The 22,431-nt window shown below is 46.6% G+C and overlaps 1 protein-coding gene across 1 annotated transcript in view; it reads left to right on the forward strand.

Annotated features, from left to right (window-relative positions):
* Positions 1-22,431, forward strand: part of LOC117231083 — a 138,692-nt gene that overhangs the window by 42,868 nt on the left and 73,393 nt on the right. The window contains exon 2 of the mRNA XM_033489166.1: positions 5,468-5,523. The gene's annotated coding sequence lies outside the window, so the exon portion shown is untranslated. The remainder of the gene's footprint in view (positions 1-5,467; positions 5,524-22,431) is intronic.

Below are 22,431 nucleotides of genomic sequence, written 5' to 3' on the forward strand. Positions count from 1 at the left end.
AGACTCGGTTGATTCGAACGGAAGCGTCTCGAGATTTCTGGCGACGATAGTGGACGAGTAGTGCGAGCGCGTTATCGACGCGATTAGTCGAAACGCGGAGTGGCTCGTAACTCCGTAGAACGCGGTGAATTATCGAAGGAAGAGTACGCGGCCCCGGCAGCCGGCCGCAATAACACCGGCCCGTATCCAGCGCGACGATAATTGCCGGTTCGTTGGCTATGTACGTGTAGCCCGTTTTCCCTTCGCCTTTTTCCCCTCCGCCTTTCTCCTTCTAACCGTAGCGTCGCTGGTCCGTCTCTGCAAAGGTTATGCTCTTGCGAGACGGGTTGAGCAACGAGTCGGATCGCGTCTACCGGGTGTCTTTGCGCATTATTGTTAATTTTGTTGTTGGAATTCGCTGAAAGTAGCGGAGCACACGGATGGCAATGGCGGGATATTTGTCTGGAAGGAAAATAATCGATCGTACGAAACTCTTTTGGAGTAAAGGAGACGAACGGTTGACTCGGATTAAGACGCATATTTAACCAAGACACTCCGTATAATGGACGATTCGTGGAAACTACAACCGCATCGTCTTCGGACACGGAAAGCAAAGGGTCACCGAGGTTTCTTATTGCCGCGAAATTTCACCAACGCGCGAGATTAACTTTAGCGATAGACGATCATCGCCGATACGCGGAGCTAATGAAACTGATTCGAGAACGATTACCCTAGTGGTCCTTAAGTGTATCTTCTAGCTCTTCTGCCAAGTTCAAACCACTCTAACATAGCGCATCCTCGTGCTAGGAGTCATTCGCTTACCTCGATATCCTGGCGATTGGCCGCTGAAATTGTGCGAAATTCGCCTGCGGTATCAATTAGCGCGTCGACGATCCCCGGATAAGATCTTGCAAATACTTTGAGGATCTACATCTGGCGAGGTTGAAAATAAATTCGTTGGAACAAGAAACGATACAGGCAAAAATGTACTGTCGTTAATGAACTTCAGTTAGAAACGAGTAAACGAAGGTGCCGAATTAATTTGCACGCTTAATAGAAAAATTAATTCCCACCGTTTACTTCCTTCGCCATACGTAGATTACGATCCGATTGAGTCGAAAGAATTCCCAGGAGCGAAACAAAAGCGTGCCAAGTCCGAGAAGTCGAGGGAAGAACAAGTGGAGTGTGGAGGCGCGAATCGACGATAATTCGAAATGAGAAAAAATGCTCGGTGATTGGCATCGATATTTGCGAAGACAAATCAAGTGGAATTCCGTAAGGAGGTGGGGCAGGGGGGAACAAACGACGGATCGAATCGTGCAAACGATAAAAAGTATCGCGATCTCGATTCCCCTGGCGGTAAAGTGCAACGATGCAGCTAAATAGGCCGTGGTCTCACGCTCGCTGCTGCATCTAGTCTTCGACGCGTCAAGGTTGCCGCAGGATCGATGTCGCGAACAGACCTTTTCGCGATTTTGCAATGAAACCTGCAACGACAGTCGCGCAATCTCGCTCATTGTGCGCGTTTACGTTTCTCGTCGCATCGCCGGAGAATATTTCGCGCGTCTGACGTTCGGCTAGCGGACGAGACGGCAATTATCGGCGTGAAATCGATGCTCGCGGCTTTACACGAGAGCCCGCTATTTATGTCGTTCGCGGTGAAATCAGAGAATTAACGGGGATGAAAGTTGTACGATTTTGTCGTTAGAAATTTAGAATCAGTTACCTTTGAGTGTGAGAAATTTAGAAAACACGCTTGCCTTTCCGGATCCAGAGACTCGTACAAATCCTAATCTAGAAATCTTAGAAATCTTAAAATTTTTTAATTTCCTTAAAATTTCTATTCTACGAGAGGTGAACGATCTTCGAATCTACACGATGTTAAAGCGTTAACCTTCAAGTCACGGCCAGAGTCAGAGAACGACGGTTCGATTTGAACAGGCCACGCGGTTCGATCGATTTTTCCAGAATTGTAGGATTCGCGCCCGAAGCGCCAACAGGGACGGTCGTTGATATGTGGCGTCATTGGTTATACGTTGCAATAATGTTTCACGACCAATTAAAATGCACTGTTGGATACTGATATACTGCAAATTAACCGGCGGTACGTTGCCGCTTAATCAGCATATTTATTGCTGCCAGCCAGCCAAGTCAGAGAGAAAAGAAACAGATGCCGTGAGGGAATACGAGAGGGAAAGGAAGAAGCGGACGGGACTGTGTGGCTCAATGTTGCAAGTAGTACCAATTTCATTCGAGATACGTTGTTTAATCCTTCCATTTGGATAACTCGAATACGTGGCTCATATAATAAGAACCCTCCGGGCAGCTACGAGCTACGTTGCCCTACTAGTTTTCGTACGAATGCAACGTATAACGTATCGTTCGCTGAGAGACTTAACCTTTCCCTCCAGTATATCAAGCTGCACCTCGTTTTTCGTTTCGCGCCATCCACGATCTTCTTTCACGCTCGCAGTTTCGCTTGGGAAATTTATTGGACTTGTTTGTTTTTTCTAAGCTGAGAACGCCAAGATATTGGCATCGTTTCCTTCGTTTTCTAGTCAGGAGAAAGTATGGTTCTGATCTCTAAAAGTGAAAAAGCAGCTTCCCAAGGAATTATGTGATTGTAGAATTTGATACGTTGAACCGAAAGTGAGCATTTTTATCTGGAAGTGGAATCTAGAGTAACTTTCGATGGTAGAATTCAATAATTTAAATTAATTGGATTGAAATTTGAAGATAAATGAAATTCTAATTGATCCATAGAGGATCGAATTTTACAACGTTATCGATATATTCGGTCATTTAGCGTCGTATCACTGATTGGTCTGTAACTCGGTGACGCCTGATGGATATTTATCCAGTTATTATGTTATTGCGCCGCGGCCAATTAGTTTTATCTCGGCTAATCTTCGACCGTTTCTACCGACGTTTATTGCCGCTCGTTCCTTTCTCGCTCCGACTATGCCGTCTTTGCTTCATGGTCAGACACCTTCGGCCAGTCAAAAGTGAACTCTATACTTTCGTCTTGAACGTGGAACACAATTCCTAGCTAAGTTAACTTTATAGTATCCGTTGAAGATAATAATTTGAAAACATCGCATAGATCACGCGCGGAATCACACAGAACGGAGCGTAGAAGACGTAGAAAGCGAAAAGAGAAAATGCACAGTTTCTGAAACTTTCGTTCTTCGATCAAATCGATCTCGAGAAACTATAATCGAAATAATATCGAGCATTTTCGTTTGATAATTGGACCAACATCTTTATACGGTAAACAGTAAACTCGTATCCTTCGTAAGGATCTAGAAACTGAAATATTCCGACCTTCTAAATTCTCAAACAGAAACGCTCTTAACAGGTAAGAAGCTTCAAGACGACGGCTAGATTCGGTAGACCAAGTTGGAAAACGTAGACACTCGCGTGCAGGAACACGGCCCACGCGGTCGCATATTTACGCGGCAGAGCGTGGAGCGCGATTCGAACGCGGACACGCTGCCCGGCCTCAATTTGTCCGGGTGTTTAAGCGCGCGTTTCGCGCGTTTCCATCGCGCGTATCTATCGGCGAAGATCTCTCGAGCAGGCGGATCCGCGAAACGCGAACGACCGGCTCGCACCGTGTCGCCGCCGGAGAACACGGGATCCGGCCGACAGATAAAACGGGAAACGAGGCAACGAGGCAACGAGAGCCCGGTCGATAATCCCAACCGCGAGAGCAAATTTAATGACCCGCGTGCTCGCCTATCCAACGCTTCTCCGCGGCATTCCTCCTGCAACATCTCTGGTTTCTCTTCGCGTGGTTGCGATAGCGATAGGATGCAGGCTGATTTTTGGCTCGGATGGTTGGAATTAAAATTCACAGTTTGCGCGGATATAGTTACTTGTGATCGGGAAGTTTCTATGTATTGCGATGCTAGTTACTTTCTTCGAATTCCCCAAGTTCGACACTAGATCCTTTGTTGGAACAATATCGAAACGCCTTCTGCTTTCGTTCGATTCTGCGATCGAGAAATATACCGAGCTAATATTTCACGCATCGAGGAAAATTTCCACGATGCATCCGCCAAATATTCTAAATTCGACGTGGAAATTCGTCTACGCGAATAGGAGCGATAGTACCAGTTTTTGGAACGTGACACCGCGTGTCGGCAACAGGCTCTCCAACTGCACCAGATTATCCAAGTAGAAAATGTAATGGAACGAGTAAAGTTTGCGTTCACGCGTCGTTGAACCCGACCGTAGGACCGGGCCTCCGTGGAGAACGGCGATGGGGCGAAGGGGACGGGAAAGAAAGAGAGACAATGCCGTGGACGATGGAACACCGGTGCGATTAGGTAACCGAGAACCGTATCGACGTGTTCTCGGACCTGACGGCGTGTGTGGGTGTACGACACACGTGCAATCCGGGCCAGATAGGTGAACACGTCGAATAGATAACGCATTGCATGGGCTCGTTCCAGATTCCAGGCTGAATCAGTCCAGTTTTCCCTAGCAGACGCTGTGAAACTGCTTCGAACGTTCTAGGGAATAATTGTGGGGATATTTCGAGTTGGAAATGGACACGAACGACGTGCATGTAAATCGTAGATGATGTTCGCGATTAAAAGTATTCAAACTAAAAGTAAGAGTAGTTACTGTGTGACATAAACGATCCTAATAGACTATTATAAAAGAAGAGGTAAACTAGAAACTAGAACAACAACGCTGTACAAATATAATCGAAGTTCCTAGAAAATCACCGAAAAGTGCGAAATCGATCGAGATCGACTTTAAACGACCACGAGGCTAACGAGCAACGTACACCGTCGATTACGTTTCTAATGGAAAAACTAAGCTAAAAGCCGGTTTCGGAAGGGATTAACGCGACGAGACATTCAAATTTTACAATCGATCGGACGGTGGGCGAACGACGCATTAACTCTCGCTAGTTTAACGATCTTCCGAGGACTTAAGCGAAGCGGAAAGTTAATTCCGACGATTGATCGTCGTTTAGAGAGAGTGCAAGCACAGTTGCACAAATTAAAGCGTAACGGGTAAATGGCTCGTTAACTCATGACCGTTTCTCTTTCGTTTTGTTACGTCGTAACATAAAATCTAATACTTTCGAGCGAGAGTCTTCGGACGAAACTAGGCTATGAAAGAGATGGATAAGCTTGCGTATACCACTGACTATAAACTAAGATTTATAGATTAAACCCGCAAACTGGCTGTCGCGTCATCTTCATTTCGAAGATTTATGATTTGAGGATATTCCGTTAATCGCGTAAAAACCTTAAGTTTTAATTGACACCGATTGAACCGAAATTTGAGTCTATTCGAATCCAAGAGACCATTGAACTTGAAAGAAGCTCGACAGCATCGATTTTTTTGCCCTTTTCCAGTATGGTATCCAATTTTTGCACGACTGTATCCTCTGTTATAATTCTATCGTTTTAATTTCATGGCGATTATCGATCAACGACTCATACTGTTCCCTTTTTTTGCTTTTCAGGAACGATAGGAAATCGAAAGGATCGAGCACGAAAAGAAAGAGGACCAACATTGTCGGTGAGTCGAAACATCTGTAGCGCGTTTTTCATCGAGTCATCGGCTCTCAATTAACGCGTTTTTAATCCGTGCTCTTCTTTCCTCCTGTCTCCTGGATCGATGGCTTCCTTGTTTGGTTTCGATTATGTAAGAATCTGCGGACAGGAAGTTTGTTTTTCGAACGATTTCATGCGAGCTTCGAATTTTTTTTTATCTCCGTTTCGTAATGATACTTTATTCTTCCATTTAATGGGTATTTGCATAAAATTTGGAATTTTAAGCGATCGAATTAACCTTGAATCAAAGAGAACGACAGAAGGTCCGTTCGAGGGAAGGGGCGGGTAATTCGAAGCTATCGAGTGGAAGAAAAATTAATGCCAGTATACCGGTCGACACATTCCCCTTGTCGATCTTGTATCGTCTTTCCAAAGTTTGCGGCTTGCGTTTCGCTAACATCCGGTAGTTTCAGAACGCGACACCGTGAACGTATTATCGCGTTAAGAGGAACGCTCTGTTACTCGCAGAGTTAATGGATCGTGAAAAGCACTCAATCGATCGGCGTTTCTTCCTCTTCTGGCCTTTCTTTCCCTTGGTACCAAAGAGATCGCTTGGTGCAATGACGTGATTGGGTTACACGCCAATCATCGATCCTCGGGTGTCGAGCTTCCGTCTCGGCCCTTAATTGCGCCCCATCGAATTTTCATGTCATCGAGCCCGACGAATATCAGAAGTCGCTTCGATCTTTTTCAACGTAGTCCCGAAAACGACTCGTCGTAGATGCAACGACAACAGTTTTACCTTCTTTCGCTAACGAAAGCGATTCTTGCACGAAACCAAGTAACGCCGATAATTCCACGAAACAAAAATAACCGATTAATCTGCCATCGCGCATCAAAACTCGCACAGCAAAACATGGAGTAATATTTCCCCTACACCTCTTGACTCTACATCACCCGATTGCCCGTCAATCCGTGATCACGTCCGCTCCACTTGTTCCGCGTATCAGCGACCTTATAAAAGACGCGAGCAGGAGAATAAGACGAAGAGGCAAAGAGAAAACAAGAGGAAGAAGCAACCGACGAAGCAGAAGAAGAAGAAGAAGAAGAAGAAGAAAGAGAAGGAGAAGGAAAAGAAGGAGGTCCGATGCATCTGAACCAGCGTGACCCGGCGCAAAAACGGTCACGATATCTCTGACGCGGTGCATGGGAGAGGGAACAGGTAACGAGCGATCAGATTTCTATCAGGATGCAACAGTCTCCCCCTTCCTCTTTCTTTCTCTCTTTCTCTTTCCATCTCTTCTACTCCTGTTATTTTTTTTTTTTTTGTTTTCTATCAAGTAACTAACCACCAACGATCTAACGACGACGAACTGTTTCGGTGGAGTGTGCGGTGTACACGGCAGCAACAGCAGCAGCAGCAGCAGCAGCAGGCCAGGCCATCGTGCATCGCCGATGAGAATATGACCCCTGCACGTACGACTCGGTCGCGCGGAGTCTCTCGAAGCGTGTATAGTGTATAGGCGTCGTGGCGCGTCTCCGGAGGCCAGGCCACGGTAGAACGTAGACTGTTGGCCAGGACTGAATGCCGTGTGTGTAGGTGATGGGTGCTCTCGCGCGCGCGCTCGGCCTGGTGGGAGTACCGCAAGGGTCAATCCATGGTGCAGCATTATATTCCGCACGGGGGCCTCTGAAGAGAGCGGGTTCACAGCCAGCACACGACGACGTTCGAACGCTTAATGGCCGGAATTTGTCTGGCCGGCAGGTACACTGACAGCCAGTCGGTTCAGCGTGGCTGTTGCGCTGCCCTCGGGCGAACCGTGGACACGCCGCGAGGATCGGCGACGACGACCGGCTCTTCTATCAGACGCGAAGACCGCGACCAGTAACGTCACGCGGTTACCAACACCAACCTGCTTCTACCCCGCTATGTGGCACAATTTCAAGATTCGAGCATTTTTATTAGAGAGGATAGGTTTTATGGGCGGATGTCGGTTCGCGGAGGTCGATTAGAGAGGGAATGTGGAACGTGGGGAACTGCTGCTGGAATGGTACGCCGCGCAGCTCGGTAGTCGTTCGTTTTTCTCGTGTTTGCTCCGGCAGACGAACATTGGGACGCGTTGCGAGATTATCAACCTTTTAACGCCTGTGTTATGAAAACATAAGTTCACAATGCGATTTCTAACAAATACGACACAATGCGCAATTTGCATAATTGCTTGCACACGATATACAGGCGCGTTACGAAGTAGTACAATAGTCGGCAACAAATCAGGATTACAAGTCTTTTAATAGGACGCGAAGATTTGTCGTGTAACGTACGTTTCGCGCGAGGCGTTAAACCTTAGATTATAAATGAGAGACATAGATCCCATATTAGCTACCTATACTAGCCATGAAATATATGATCTTACCTGGAAAGACCAGTAGGACGCGTAAGTCCTATCCTTCCGGACTGCTTCTCTGAATACTACAAATATTCTATCGCGCGATTACCTCGTATTAGTTCCACTCAACGTACCTTGAGAAGCTTAAATCGTAAAGAGAAGAAAACGGTAGACAAAGATTGCTTCATCGTACTTCAATATCTTCCGAATCTGATCGCAGAATCTGATCGCTAAGCTTTTAACAAACCCTCTGAAGCGACCCGAAACACTCGCGATTTCTCGTCAGCTAATCGTAATTGAATTCTCAAGCGCGGCGTCGTGTTTCATCGTGGACGCGTGTCAGCCATTTGCAGCCGCTTCCCACGTCGATCACGTTTTAATGGTCCCTCCTAGAAACGGACCGATGACGGACTGTCAAGCGATCCGTGGCTAGATAACGTTTAGAAGGGCTCGCGCCTCAACATCGCTTCGCTTCCTCGTCCATTTACGACAATGTGAAAAGATATCCTTATCTAATTCAGGTCCTAATGTCAGGATCGTTAACGAACGATCAGAGATTGCCGGCGGTCCCTCCTCTCGTGTACCACTCTCGGCCCCGTATCTTTGACCTTGGTCAAAGGGTGGAACGCCAGCTCACAGCGAAAAATAACTTGGCCGTAATTAAACCATCGACGGTTCCTCGAGGTACCGTAAGGGTCAATCCGCTCTTCATCGAGTATCATCGATACTTCGGTCGAAGCGACCACGCAGCCTTCGACCGATCTAACCACGCGACCGAGGTTCTTCGCTGGAATTTGTTCGAACGACAGGGAGGCGTAGATAGTTATCGATAGAGAGAGAGAGATAGATAGAGAGAGAGAGATAGATAGAGAGAGAGAGATAGATAGAGAGAGAAGTAAATGGTTTTCTAGTATTAAGAATGATTATTAGGTATCGAAATACTAAAGCGTAGAAGCTGAAAAAGATGGTTCGTGTGAAAATACGTCAGTTTCCATATAATTGTCTTGGTCGAAGATTTACGCGGACCGCTCTCTTCTAACGATTTAATGAAAAAAATTGTCTCTGCAACCAAGAGAGCGTCAGTTCGGAGAACGGACAAGTATCGAACGAGTTTCTTTAGATAGAAACGAAAGCTTTCCCTCCTTAGCAAGGAGCGAAAGTCGCGAAGGTAGTCTCGTCCCTTTGGGAGCTTGGACTATCAAGCAGACAGGGTTCTGGTTGGTTCACGCGTGCCGCGCGGAAGTGGCGAGACACTTGAGCTTTAACGACCGGAATTTGTCTGTTGAGGCAGGTACACGATACGACTAGGAAGGCAATCAGGAAGCGAAGAAAGTCGAAGGAGACTAACGAGTCGTACTAGGAATGGATAAATAGGCAGTCGTCCCTGGAGACTCTTTTCTTTCGGTCGCGACGAGTTCGTCACCGCGTGAGTTTGTGCGTCTCGCTATTGCTCGATATAATGTCCGATGGACGTTCATTTCGAATAACAAGACTCAAGATATCTCGCTGCAACAGAGCTCCAGGTTGACAAAAATTGATCGCTATCAACGAAATGTTTAACATCTTCTCGGGTTCCCGCGAATTTTTACGTTCCTCGATCACTCTCACCTTTCTATTTTCACATATTTCTACTCTGGTTTTTTGCAATTTTCCTATCGCATTTTCATTCCCATAGAAATTGAATTTCACGATTCCACCATGTCTCTCTTACTATTACGTTCGTTATCTTCGCACATTCGTAACAAACGTTTCGCTGATTATCGCACAATCAATCGTCCGCGGCAAACAAATCGACTAAATTCTCGTTCGTTGAGTACGCCGCGACCAATAAACCTCTCCGCTTGGAAGAAGTCGTACGGGAGAATATTTCCATCGGTATCGGCCATAAATTAATGCTACCAGGAAAAGAGAGAAGCCGACTGTCAAAGGAGGCACGTTGACCGGTCAACACAATCGGCGTGCCGGTTGTGTAGCATGCCTTTTTCGGCGAACTGTGAACGTAGCCTGAGGTCTGGCATTCCCCCTTTCTTCGTCGTCGTCGGCCGGTTCGTCCGGGGTCACCGACGAGAGGTCACGTCGCTCGCATGGCATCGGTGACTTTTTCATTTTTCTCCTCCCACCCTCTCTCCACCTTCTCATACTATCTCTCTCTCTCTCTCTCTCTCGTCTCGATAGCCGGGGGCCTGACTGCTCCTCCGTCGCTGCCTCGTTTAAAGGAGTGGTTGAATGCATAGGCGCAGCCTTTTGCGAGGATTCTTTTGACCCTGACGCCTTGAGAGTTCTGCGATCTTGCTGACCAATGGAAGAACGGGCCGGAGTTCTTGGTTTTTTGCGACGTTAAAAAAAAATCGTTTTTCAAGTTCTTTCGATTTAGTCTTCGAGTTGAGAAGCGGACGAGGCAGAGAGCGAGAGGTTTAGTGGTGTAGGAAGGACGGTTCGCTGAGTTTTCGCTGGAAGGGAATTGTTTGCGGGTAGCTCGAGCGTTTAACAGAATGAATGGAATGAAAGTTTATGTACTGTTACGCTGGAAGAGGAATTCTGGTTGATGGCGAACGATCGGAATGTATCGGGATTACTTGATACTGCGGTAGCCTATCTTCCTTGGTAGTTTCATGAAAATCAAGGCTATCAAGTGCGGTTGACGTCCGACAAGTCGTATCCAGCTGTCTGACCACGAAAGGGGCGCGTCTTCTTTCGATCAGATTCTTACGTACGCGTCTTCTCGAAAGCAACCTGATGCTGAAATTTAGAAACCAAAAATTGACGATTTACAGTTAACAACTGAGGCTATTAACGTACCGTTTCTTGTACTTTTGCGTCCTTGGAAATAAATATACTTGTAGCGCAGCTCGCGAAACTGTAGAAACCAACAATCGTCGATCGACCAGAGCTAATCGATCGTTAAAAACTGGCAAGTTGGCGTTTGCCAACTGGTTGATTCAAAATCGATGATCGTAGTTACGTAATGGTAAACGCCCACTGACCGTCGCGTTGTCGAGGTTGCAGCTTGCCCGGTGCAGAAACACATGGCTTTGAAACGTCGCGTACCCTCTAATCGCCTTACCCACGACATCGACCCGAAAAATAACGGTAACAGCTTCTTCCACGATGAATACTGTTCTTCTAACACTTTTTGCCGCGTGCTCGCTGCGTACGGCGCCAGTGGTCAAAGGTGCCCGCGTATAAAACCGATGAAGACGCACTCCGAAGAGAGAAGCGAGCGAGATAGACTCGTTGCACGTGGTGAGAGGGAGCGAGAGAGAAAACGGCTTACCGCATACTCGCCACTCCGTACGTCACCGGCGCGAAAGGATAAATGCTCGCGATTAGCGATTTATTTGAATTCCCGATTGCGCCGGTGAAACGGCGACGTTGACCGACTGTTGCTTCTCTTTCTTCCAAGCTTTGCCCGGAGCCTTCTTCCTGGACTCGGGGGAAAATTTTACGAAGGATGATTATCGAGGAACGCGAGATGAAAGAGGCGACGCCATAAAGAGACGTTTTTGCGACGTATCTCCGACATGCGAAGCTTGCGCGTATCTTTCTTAAAAGGAAGTCCCACTGGAATTTCAGAATCGAAGTTTGGTAAATTCGCCGTTAAAGGATATTGGAATGTTTTAATTCAGGGATAAGCGATCGATCGGCGCGCGTGATTAGTACGATAACGAGTCACCAAGATATTTTCTAAAGGATCGGCCTTCGCTGTGCCTGTTTCGAACAGCGTTGCGCAGATTATGAAAAATTACCCTGCAATTGAGAAATGTCGCCACTTGGTTCTATGTACCGCGCGATTGCGTAAATCCTCGTTGCGATAATAACGAAATATTTCATCGTGATATAGGAGGTACTGGACGAACGTCTTGGATTCTATGTAACTGTACACCATACTCGAACAATTTTCCAAGTCACGCTGTTAAACGTATCGACGAACAATTCACGCGAATAAACGCGCGTTGCAACGATTAAACAACCGTTCGGGACATTCGTAATTCGAATGGATTCCGAAACGTTGCGCTCCGCGAATCAACTAACGGTTAAAACGTCGTTTCGAGAAGAATTTACTACGGTTCGAATAATTTTCCGATCGTAACTAACTATCGTTGCATTTCGACGATTCTTTTCGTTAACGGTCGCGCTAATATTCGAATTATTTCGAGTCGCTGCAGCAGACGAAGAGAAGAGGAAAAAGCGATTAGAAGGCCAGGAATTATTCGCCAGGAGATAATCGAACGATCGGACATTTATAACGGAATCGATTACAAGTGGAGATCGAGTTGACCAACGGTTCGCGGGAATAACGACTTTGCGTAACAATTAAACCGCCATCCGGGATGCAGTTACGATCCTAGGAGATTTCTCGAACGTAGCGATTACGAATCGACCAGACAGCTCATCATTTAACCTGCTTCGAGTTGACGTTAATGTCGGTAGATTTAAAAGGCACTCGAATGGCTTGAATTGTGTCGAAGTAACTACTTCGCCATATTCATCAGCGATGATAAATTTCATTCTTCTAGTCCGCTTCTAGTCCTTTGTAATTAGTATCGCGGCTAGCCGATTCATCGCAAACTCATCGAAATTCGATCTTACGAAATTCAAACGATCCGGTATTTCGTTATCGAGGAATTGAATACGCCGGTCCGTGTACATTTTAGAGAAACGCTTTCGGAGTGGAAAATTCATTCGCGCAAGGGCAATTTTCGCGTTGCCGCAAGACGCACAGAAGCTCGGTTCGATCGATTCCCATGATCGAAGGATCGGTTCGTCAGGGTCTGTACGTAGTCGCAGGACTTCCGTTCGCACGGTATGCGATTAGTCGCGAGAGGCGAATTGTCAAAAGCCTGGGCAAGGAACGTGGTGTACCGTTAAGCCGGCGTTCGCCTATCGAATATTCGACCTGTGACCCGGCGACGCTTGGCAGCGTGAACGCGGAAATGCAGACGTACGCTACGAGCCGCATCGACCTTCCACAGGTCGACTCTACGCAGAGTGCACTTTGTCTCTTGCCTTATCGTCGGTGCAGAACGATTTTTGAGCAGGAGCTGTCGTCGAAGCTGCTTCTTCTCGCGCAGAGACTCGAATCGAGTGACTCGAAACTTGGCTCGAGTTTACAAGGAATCTTAGCAATCGTTCTTATAAGAAATAGATAAGACACGACGAATAAAAGTTTCGTCCATCGAAAGATCGTTCGTAATTCTCTCAGCAGACCCTTGTCGTTTCGAGGATTTTTCCGTTTGTCTCGCGAATAAAAGGTATCGGCGAAAGAGGAAGATAAATACGTGTCAGACATGGAAGAAGTTGTCCGGTTGGCATTTAAAATTCCTTTTTAGCCAAAAGACGCGCGATTTCACGATAATAGATCGTTATTGGGGTGCGCGATACGTGCAGTCGTACTGTTACATTGAATTTCAAGAATACTCGCTAGCATAGGTATCGCGAACATTGATTGACAACTGTATACCTTCAATCACGATTATATTATAATCGCGGCCGCTGTCACGAATCCTCGCGCTATTACATTATATTAGATCCGCTCTCGTGGCTCTGCCGTAACTTTCGATCCGCACGATAAGATTGACGTCAACACGACGCAATGCACCTCCTGTAAATACAAATATTTAATTCAGTCTCGGCAGCGCGAATCGCTTCCTCGTCGACGGCGCGAAAGAACCGACGTAAATACGTTCCACGTGGCGTACGAGGCGTGAAACAATGTTAATTGCGAATGTTAACCTTTCGCATTCCAGAAATTTCTACGATACGATCGATCAACGATCCCGACACTCTGAAAGTTTCGCATTCTCACAATTTTTCAAACAGACGATTTTCTTTCGAAACGTATCTCCAAGCTTTCTGAAATATTTCTTTCGCATTTTTCCCCCTCCATTCCGAAAGATCACGTTGAAATTTAGCGCTGGACACGACGCAGAATTTCTTCAGCGTGCAAATCGATGCGCTGCCCGACGTAAGATCGTTGCGCGAAACAATGCAAAATTGATACATAGCCAGGTAGAAAGCGAATGCGCGACGCGATACAAAATCGACGTATAGAAATCGTCAAACTCTGGGAATTCGAATCTTCCATCGAGCCAAGGTGTTTCAGACAGAAATCCAGCTGCATCACGGGCCCTGTAGAAGCGGCGTTACAACGACCGAAAGAAAAGGGGCGCCTGACACGAATGCAAATCGGAAAAGATCGTGGTGTCAGATTCCGCAACGGGAAGTGGCTTTCGGAGGCATTGTGCCGGCCGGATTACACGGAATCTATCGCGCATTATACACGGGGCCGACTGAATAGATAGATAAATGGTCGGCGTGTACGGGAATAGGCCGAAGAAAGAATCGCGAAGAGAGAGAGCCGGCCTGGTACCACTAAAGTGTACATTGCCTAGGCTTCCTCGAACAATGGGGCTGTTCGCCTCTATAATCGGAAGTAAGTGTTGTTAGCGTAATGCGTAACTGTACATAGTGACCGGCTAATTTCGTATTATGTCCCATTACGTGTCGACGGATCAAGGAGTCGGGATCCAGCGGAGAGCTTTTCGATCGTCCTCCGTTCATCCTCGACTTTTCCATCGATCTTCCTTCCTCTTGCTTGGCGCGGCAAAATTGTACGAGTTCAAATATAACTCTGTTTGAGAAATTTGAGGTGATATTGGATGTAGTGCGTTAAATAATCACTCGGTGTTTGGGTCAATGATATATTTATTAACAAGTGTCTTGTTTTGATCGCGTCGCGTATCGCTCTAGCTGTCGGTTTCGCTAGTCAGTCGCGCTGCGGTTACAACTCGACTTCTTCGCTTCCTGGTTCAAACTCGACTGTCGATCGGATTCGATTCTTTGTCGTCCCTCAATGTCCACGCGTTTGTTAGGCGTCCACGATCGTTACCAGGCACGCCTTCTTCTCGAACATTGGGCGGAAGGACCGTCGGGATATTGATGGCTCATTAGGCACTTCGCTTCGGCGATATACATTGTTGCAAAGTGCCGCAACAAATTCTACATCCTATCGATGGTATCGCGTGTTTTTCGCATGGATATTTTTGCTCGGCAGTAATCGCGTACGCAGGTATAAGCATTTAACTTAGCTAAATGAGAGTTTCAGACACTTTCTATCTTGCTTAATTCACTCGAGACGTTTTACAACGACTAATGAGATTTAAATATAAATCGCGCTACTTGCAGTTTTTGTAAGGAGCAATTTACTTATCTAAAAGTAGACAGCCACATAGTTAATAATCGGTGTGCTCGATCAGAGTGCTAGATAATAATTATTCTGGAATTACACGCGTCAGCGGTATCGAGAAAGTGATATATGTTTTAAAAACGAAACTAGAGTAATTGCCTTGATTTCAAAACAGATTCGAACGAGCGATCGGCGAAGATTCTCGCCTTTTTTGGCCGTACCCGTTCTCGCTTCCTGCTCGACGATCGTTTGCACGATCACGCGAACCTTAGAAAGCGCGTTCTTCGCCTTACACGCGAAAACTTGCCTTATTTACATAATAACCGATATCGGAAATCGACTACACTTCACTCCACTCAGCCACGCAGTATCGGCTTCTTCGCTTTTTATCTTCGTGCCAGACAATCTTTCGAATTTTCCCCAGAAATCATCCGAAATAGCACGAACCATTCTCACACCATTCTCATATTTTCGCTTTAAAGTTTCCATCGGAGATTTTCACGGAGACTATAAATCTTCCCACTCCCGTGCTCTTATTCGCTCACGAGTTACCAGAAGCTCGTAAAACCCGGTTTCGCAATATTTGTACGTCGATCAACAAGAAAGTAGAATCGCGCGGAAAATGCGATTTTGTAACTTTCCTGTAAATTCTTATACGAGAGGTAGTTTTCTCGATCGTAATGCGAAAAGCGTGAAAGACCACGGCTTGTTTAACGCAGTGTTCCCGATTCAGTGGATCGGATAGAAAGAGGAGAGGTACAGGGACAGAAGAGAGGCGGAACGAAGCCCTTTCAGGCGCATCTCGGCGCAGTCATGCGTCTTGCGCCGGGCAGCAATGGCATTTAAATGTTAGCTCTATCTAGCCGCTGGTATTTCGCTGCAGTCTCAGGCCGCATCTCGCCGTTCTCTGTTCAATTTCGAAAGTTAAATGTCAATGAGCAGCTCGAACGACCGCGTACACGCTGCACGCAGATGCACTTTTCGCGGCTTGGCCACGCAGTCGCGTGAAAGCACAGGAATCTCGCGCGATACGTCTGTATCTTCTTTCATCGGTCGTTTTCTGGTCTCTGGCGAACAATCCGTGAAAAATACCAGAAACTTTGAAAAGGTGACGAACGGGTAGATAGATAGATCAATTGCAGGTAATTTGACGCGCGAAAGAATCTCGTTCGGAGTAAGAGGTTCGTTGAAATCTCGAGACTTTGTCTCGCGACTTCGCTGTAAAAAATTCATTTCATCGTAAGGCACAGGGTATCTTCTTTCATCGAAGAAGAACGGCGTTGCGAGCGTCGGAAACAAGAAATCGTCGAAGAACCGAGGTGCGTCTTCCTCGCCGCGAACTTTACTCGCACGTGGTACGTAGCGTGAAATTCTCTCGACCTCCTCCACACCTTTTCGACCCTACTTTATCTTCTTCTTTCTCTCCCTTCCTTTTTATCTTCGTTTTTCTTCCTTTTGTTCGTGCATCACGGCGCGCCGTTCAACTTTTCTGTGCAATTTACGTCGAAACATCGACGTGTCCCCGGTGATATAAAGTCGCTAAGTACCTGCGAAAGTAACTCGATTTCGATCGAAATCGGCGTTGAATTCGGGCGAGAAGATGGTCGAAGGACGAATTCGTAGGCCGATGCAGAGGGTTCGCGCGAGTCGAGGATCCTCGATGCTGGTAGGCCATTATTGGCCATTAAATGGTCATTCGTTTGGATCGTCGCTGGTGTTATGTGGGAATGCGGAGACTTGTGCGCGTCAAATTTTATCTCGCTAACGAATAATTATTCCTAGGCGAGCCTGAGAATCATCGTTGGAATCTCGAATTCATTCGAGTTAATCGAACACGGTGCCGCTGCTTTTCACCACTAGTCCCATAAACGAAACGATTGGATAATCGAATTGCAAATAAAAAAGATGGAATCTCGAAGTCTGAAGAACCGTTACCAAAAATTCTTGGGTCAATGAAAGCACCCAACTCATCTCCGAGCACGGATTAGTCTCAATCATTGATTGCACCAACGTGCGATCAATGTACTTACAATTGTCATTGCCCTCGTCTCCCATCTGTCCCGTCCTCTAGAGCCAACATTCCCCGACGTTCTCGAGCTCGGCAGACCCGCACGCGGAAGTCAAGCGGATTATTAATCGCGCGATCAAAATTCAATCAACGCTCGCAGGGAAGGAACAACGTAGCCGCAAAAATTCTAAACTTTTTCACGGTCCACTCGCTACCTAGCTGTCCAAGCACACGTAACGTACAGTTTTGCCGTAACCTTGTTGAACCTGCGGGTAAAAGAATGGCATCGGGAGGAGACGACGTCGGATCGAGGAAATTCCGGCCGCAAGTATGACAAAGTTGGCGTGCTCAAGATCGCGACGCATCGCGAGGAAAATCACGGACGAAGCGCGCGGATGGTAACGGTAGTCGCGGATGAAGTTTTTAGTATGCGCGATCCGTAGCCCCGGCAGGAAACAGAGTCCCTTCCATTAGGGCGGCCGACGTTCCTGCCGGCATTGTTACGCCACCGACCCACGAAGAATCTTCGCTCTTATCGCGAGCCTCTGGCCGACGCGACGCAGCGAAACGGCCAAGGTGCTGCCCTTCGGCACCTTAAAAGGTTCTCCGGCGACTCGAAGCGCGCAGGTTCGTAGCTTGTGCCTGCACGGGTATAGCCGATCGTTGCCTCTTCCACGTTTTCTTTTTAACAGAATCGGCTTCGTGGTTGTTTTTTCCTCATGGGTTCTTAATTTAGGTTGTTTGGAGTCGTAGGGTGTTTGATAGATTTTACTTTAGAAATTCTAGCAACTCTAGGAAGAAATTTATCGACCAGAGTTGATTTTCTGAAATATTTCATTCGATATAAACGTATCGCTATAAATTCGACAACTATAGAAAATTTCATTCTAAACGCGATACGAGGCGAAATACGGAGATTTTCCCGCTTGTCCTATATCCCTAATGGCACCATAGACGCCTATAGACCGTTGCCACTATATAAACTCGGCTTATTAGCCACACGCACGATTACGTCTGCGTGGCGCGGCGTCACGCAGTATCGCTCGTAATTACATCCCCTATTTATTCTGTCTAATGACCGTTTGATTGGCTCTGTTAATTATTGTTAGTCCGCAGTCTCATTACCTGCGACTAACGGAACACGCAAACAAGACGCGTCCTCTGTACACTTTATCTCGTATCTGCTCTGTAATACGCTTCTTTTCAGCTTTCTTCGATCACGAGACCTTGTTTATGCTTCGTTCTATGGATAGAATATCTTTTATCGGTTTATCTTTCCTCGGTCTTTATATATATCTTTTATCGTAGAGATAGCAATCGATCGAATTGCGATACAACGACTAGTTCGTCACGAAAGTGCAAGATCGAGACTCAGCTCGTTACATACAGTTCACGACTAACACGCTGCAGAAGAAAGAAATTGATGGCTCTTTATTACGTTCGATTAGAACGCCGCTTACGTATATTGGCACTACTCCTTCTACTAACTTTTTACGCTGATTAACGCCGAGTCAGATTAAATCTTGCTTACATTCCGCCAATTAATTAGAGAAACGGCGAACAATGGAATATATCGCGATCACGGAAACTGCTCCACTTTGATTGTCAAACAACCCTTCGTTTATTATTCGAATTGATTTAATTACCACGCTACTCGGAATTCTTTCGTGGTAAGCGAAGAACGGAGAAAAAAAGTAATATGCGGTCGCAAACGAATGGACGAGGATTCGCCCTTGGTCCCGAAGAATCGGCGGCCATTTTATCTGCAGGATCTTCACGCCAACGGCGCCACGGCGGGCCCGCGATAGGAAAAACAGAAGAAAAAAATGAACTAATTGCCGCCCTACCTGAGCACTACGTTCCCGGAACGAACGCTATCTTTCTAACTAATTAAATTACGCGCCGTGAAATCAGAGAGGCGAGCGAGCCGCGGCGAAGGCCGACCACGGTGCACGCCAAGTCCGGCTCGCGTTAAGTGGTAAATCGTCGAATTAACATCCGTTTCTTGCCACTACAACGATTTCACGCGGCTCACGCGCCATTTTTTCGCTCCTCCCTCGCTCTTCCTATCGCTGATCGTAATAGGAATTACAGACTTCCTTTTGCGATCCAATTTGACTCGCAGCTGAATAATTTTAGGGTGCAACAGCGAACGCGTGAACGCTCCATCGTCTTCTCTATGTTCTTTCCATTTTTTGATCATCGTCTTCGTAGAAGATAAAGCCGCGAAACTGTCCATCCTAACGCTAGATTCTCTGTCGTACCTCTCGGCAGAACGATGCACCTAGGATTCCGGTAATCGCAAAGTTGACAACGTTTGAAATTTCGCAAGGCTGCGGTTTCCATCCACGTCGTCGTTACAACGAATCGAACGTAAACGATCCATAGATCGAGAGAAACGCGTGGCGAATTGCGAAACGAGTGGAGATGACGGAGGAACCGAGACGAAGACGTGCAATAACATCGCGAGAGAGTGCACAGTCATACGTTGCGTCCGCCAGACTTTCATGTCCCCTAGAAACTGAAGTCGCGTAGTAAGAGTGCTCCACATAAGGCAAGACGACGTAACGTATACTGTTACAACAGCCTCGTTCCTGCGCGTAACGCGCATAGTGCACATTCCTATCCACGGACTAATATCGACTGCCGGGTTGACTGGTCTCCACAGATAAGCCTGAACTGGGTCAAAGCCAGTCGATGCCAGTGAAAAAATTCGCTCTACGCTGTCTCGATCCTTTTCCTTTAAAAAAACACCAAGTATCGGACGTTTCAACTTTTGCCTGTTTAATCGTTTTTACTCGAAACTTTTCCACTTGGCATTCGATCGATCGATACTGGCACCGTCCAAGATCATCCGTCAAGTTGGAAAGTTTTCTCTAGAAAATTGCTCTTATTGCGGCTTTTTATACGGTAAGTTCGATCGAACGCACTTTGAATTCAACGTACAGAAACAATGGAAAGCTCGAAGAGAAAGAAGATGACGAAAGTACCCGTGTATAGAACCCGTAGCATAATCACACCTTGGCACACTCGCACAGACTGGTCGCGTGATTTCTTCACGGCAGGAACGTTAACTCAGCTGGAAAGTGTTTCTGGCCGATGTACACGACACTGTCGTCGTCGCGTTTAAGTTTACCAGCTTGTCCGAGGGGGACACGCGTTGCCTGATTCACGTTCTGAGCGGTTGCTAATAGCCTGACGAAGGCTTGGCGGAAATTTGCGAGCCACCATCTCGGTGGATCGCGACGATCGTCGACAGCAGGGGGCCCGATGTGACGAAGGTGTCGTTGGTTGCACGCACTTCCGCGAAACGAGATATCCTAGAAGCGATCCTCTCGCTCCTCTCTACGATTCTCCGGAATCGGCCAAGTTGACGACACGGTTAAATTTACGCACGTCCGTCGCGAGAATTCCTACTTTCCATGGGGCGTCCGATTCGCATGCTCCGTCTATGGCGATCGTAAGACGAACGTCACGCTTTGCTATGCAAACTCGGGGATAATCGACATGAATCGTCCACGTCGTGTAAAACGTTTTACGATTATTTAGAATAGAATATTTTAGACTGTGGGACGTGTGCCGTTTAGGACAGGATCGTGGGACCGTATTAAATTCTATCGAATATCGGAGGCGTGTAAAATCGTGTACCTGGTCTATCGATATTTTACACGAACGATTAAAGTTTGTCGAGTTGTAATAATTTCTTTTACTCGGAATAAAAAGAATTTCACGTGATAAGATGTTCGGCTCGAACGACTCGGTCAAATTTATTCCTTCCATATTTCTAGAATTCTTTTATGTATCTTTCTTTGACGATTAAATAATTCCACGGTGAAGCAATTCAATCCGCGTTTAATTAACGCGGACCTACGATAATAGTTAACGAGGCTCTAATAATAGAATAAAGTACCTACTTCTATTCTAAAATAACTATCTTTTGAAATCATTCCGCATAGTGAATTAAGTAAAGCAACCGTCTATCTCACGAAAGGCTCGCGGTCGATTCCCCCGTGTTTCCACGCGTACATCGTCGAGGCTTCGCAGACCAAGCAGAGATTAGATAAAAGAAAGGAAAAATAAAAAATAAAAAAACATAGTCCAAGCTAGAATAAAGAAGCCCCCCGCGGATAATTATTGTCCCGGCAGGCTCTTTATCGTACGTGATTTTCACGCTGCCATAGACATTCAAATTGCGCGAGGGCTTTAACCAAGCAACGAGCGAGATAGTGGTCTGCGCCGTGCTCGGTAATAATTGCGATAGGCCGAGCGTAGGGGCAGGGAAGAGGAAAAAAAAAACAATACACCTGGGGGAGACAACGGAGCGAGGAAAACTTTATTACGCCAGCGACAAAGAAATTACAGCCTGTGCAGTGCCGGTCGGTCCACGCGGGCTGCGACTATGCCTGCATAAATATCATTCTCCGCGACGTTGGGTCTCTAATTTTCTCTCATTAGAGGCTCGAACGACGTGTTTCTTAGGGAACCGTGTAACGTGACGTTTAGAGTCGCTTTAGTGCCATGTCAGGTTCGAATGTTTCGTCGTTTCCTTCATTTCGCTTGGCTTTCCAGCGAAGCGATGCTACGAATTGCGAGAGAAAGGAGGAAAGGAAGGGAAGGAAAGATCGTGCGCTGATCGCCTGCGACAGGAATTGTCTCGCGTGTCTATATGTTTGTCGCGGTCGTCACGGAGAAGCCAAGCACAGGGTGTAAGGTTGACAAGCTCGTCGTCGGGACGAATGCAGTGCGATCTCTCGATCGAGCATCTGCAGTCGAATAACCCGGACGTTTGCATTGAATCGCGCTCGCCGCGACTGACTGATCTCGCGTAATGCCATTTACATGAAACGTAATCCGCGAAGGTTGCGCGTCCGCTGGCAGCACGACGAGAAGAGGCAACGAAACGGGCCGCATCGTGGTTCCCTGGAATTTCTGTTACGGCCTAATGGGGTGTTGGTGTCGTCGTCTCGCTTCGTCACACATTCTGTCTGTTTTCTTTTCTCGAATTCTCACGCCATTAGTCACGCTCGTTTTCTCGCCTTCTCAGCTACACGCTGCACAATGCCTCTTTTTCATCGATATATTCTTATCAACGCGAGCTTGGCCATTTCTATCGGACGCAAAGGACGCCAACTTTTGCATTTTTTAGTCTGCTACGTAATTTATTACACAAATTTTATATTTAATTCGTTCACATTTATATATAAAAATACTGTGAATAGAATAATAGAAAAATCCTTCATGTCGTTCTTTCTACGTTTCTCTATAGCGATAGAAGATATTCTCGCTCGATACCTTGGCTTGAAACACGATGTTCGGTTAGGAGAGGAGGACGAGGATCGGACGAAGTAGACG

Source organism: Bombus vosnesenskii, unplaced genomic scaffold (genome assembly GCF_011952255.1).
Source record: "Bombus vosnesenskii isolate JDL3184/JDL3185 unplaced genomic scaffold, Bvos_JDL3184-5_v1.1 scf7180000013270, whole genome shotgun sequence".
NCBI lineage: Eukaryota > Metazoa > Arthropoda > Insecta > Hymenoptera > Apidae > Bombus > Bombus vosnesenskii.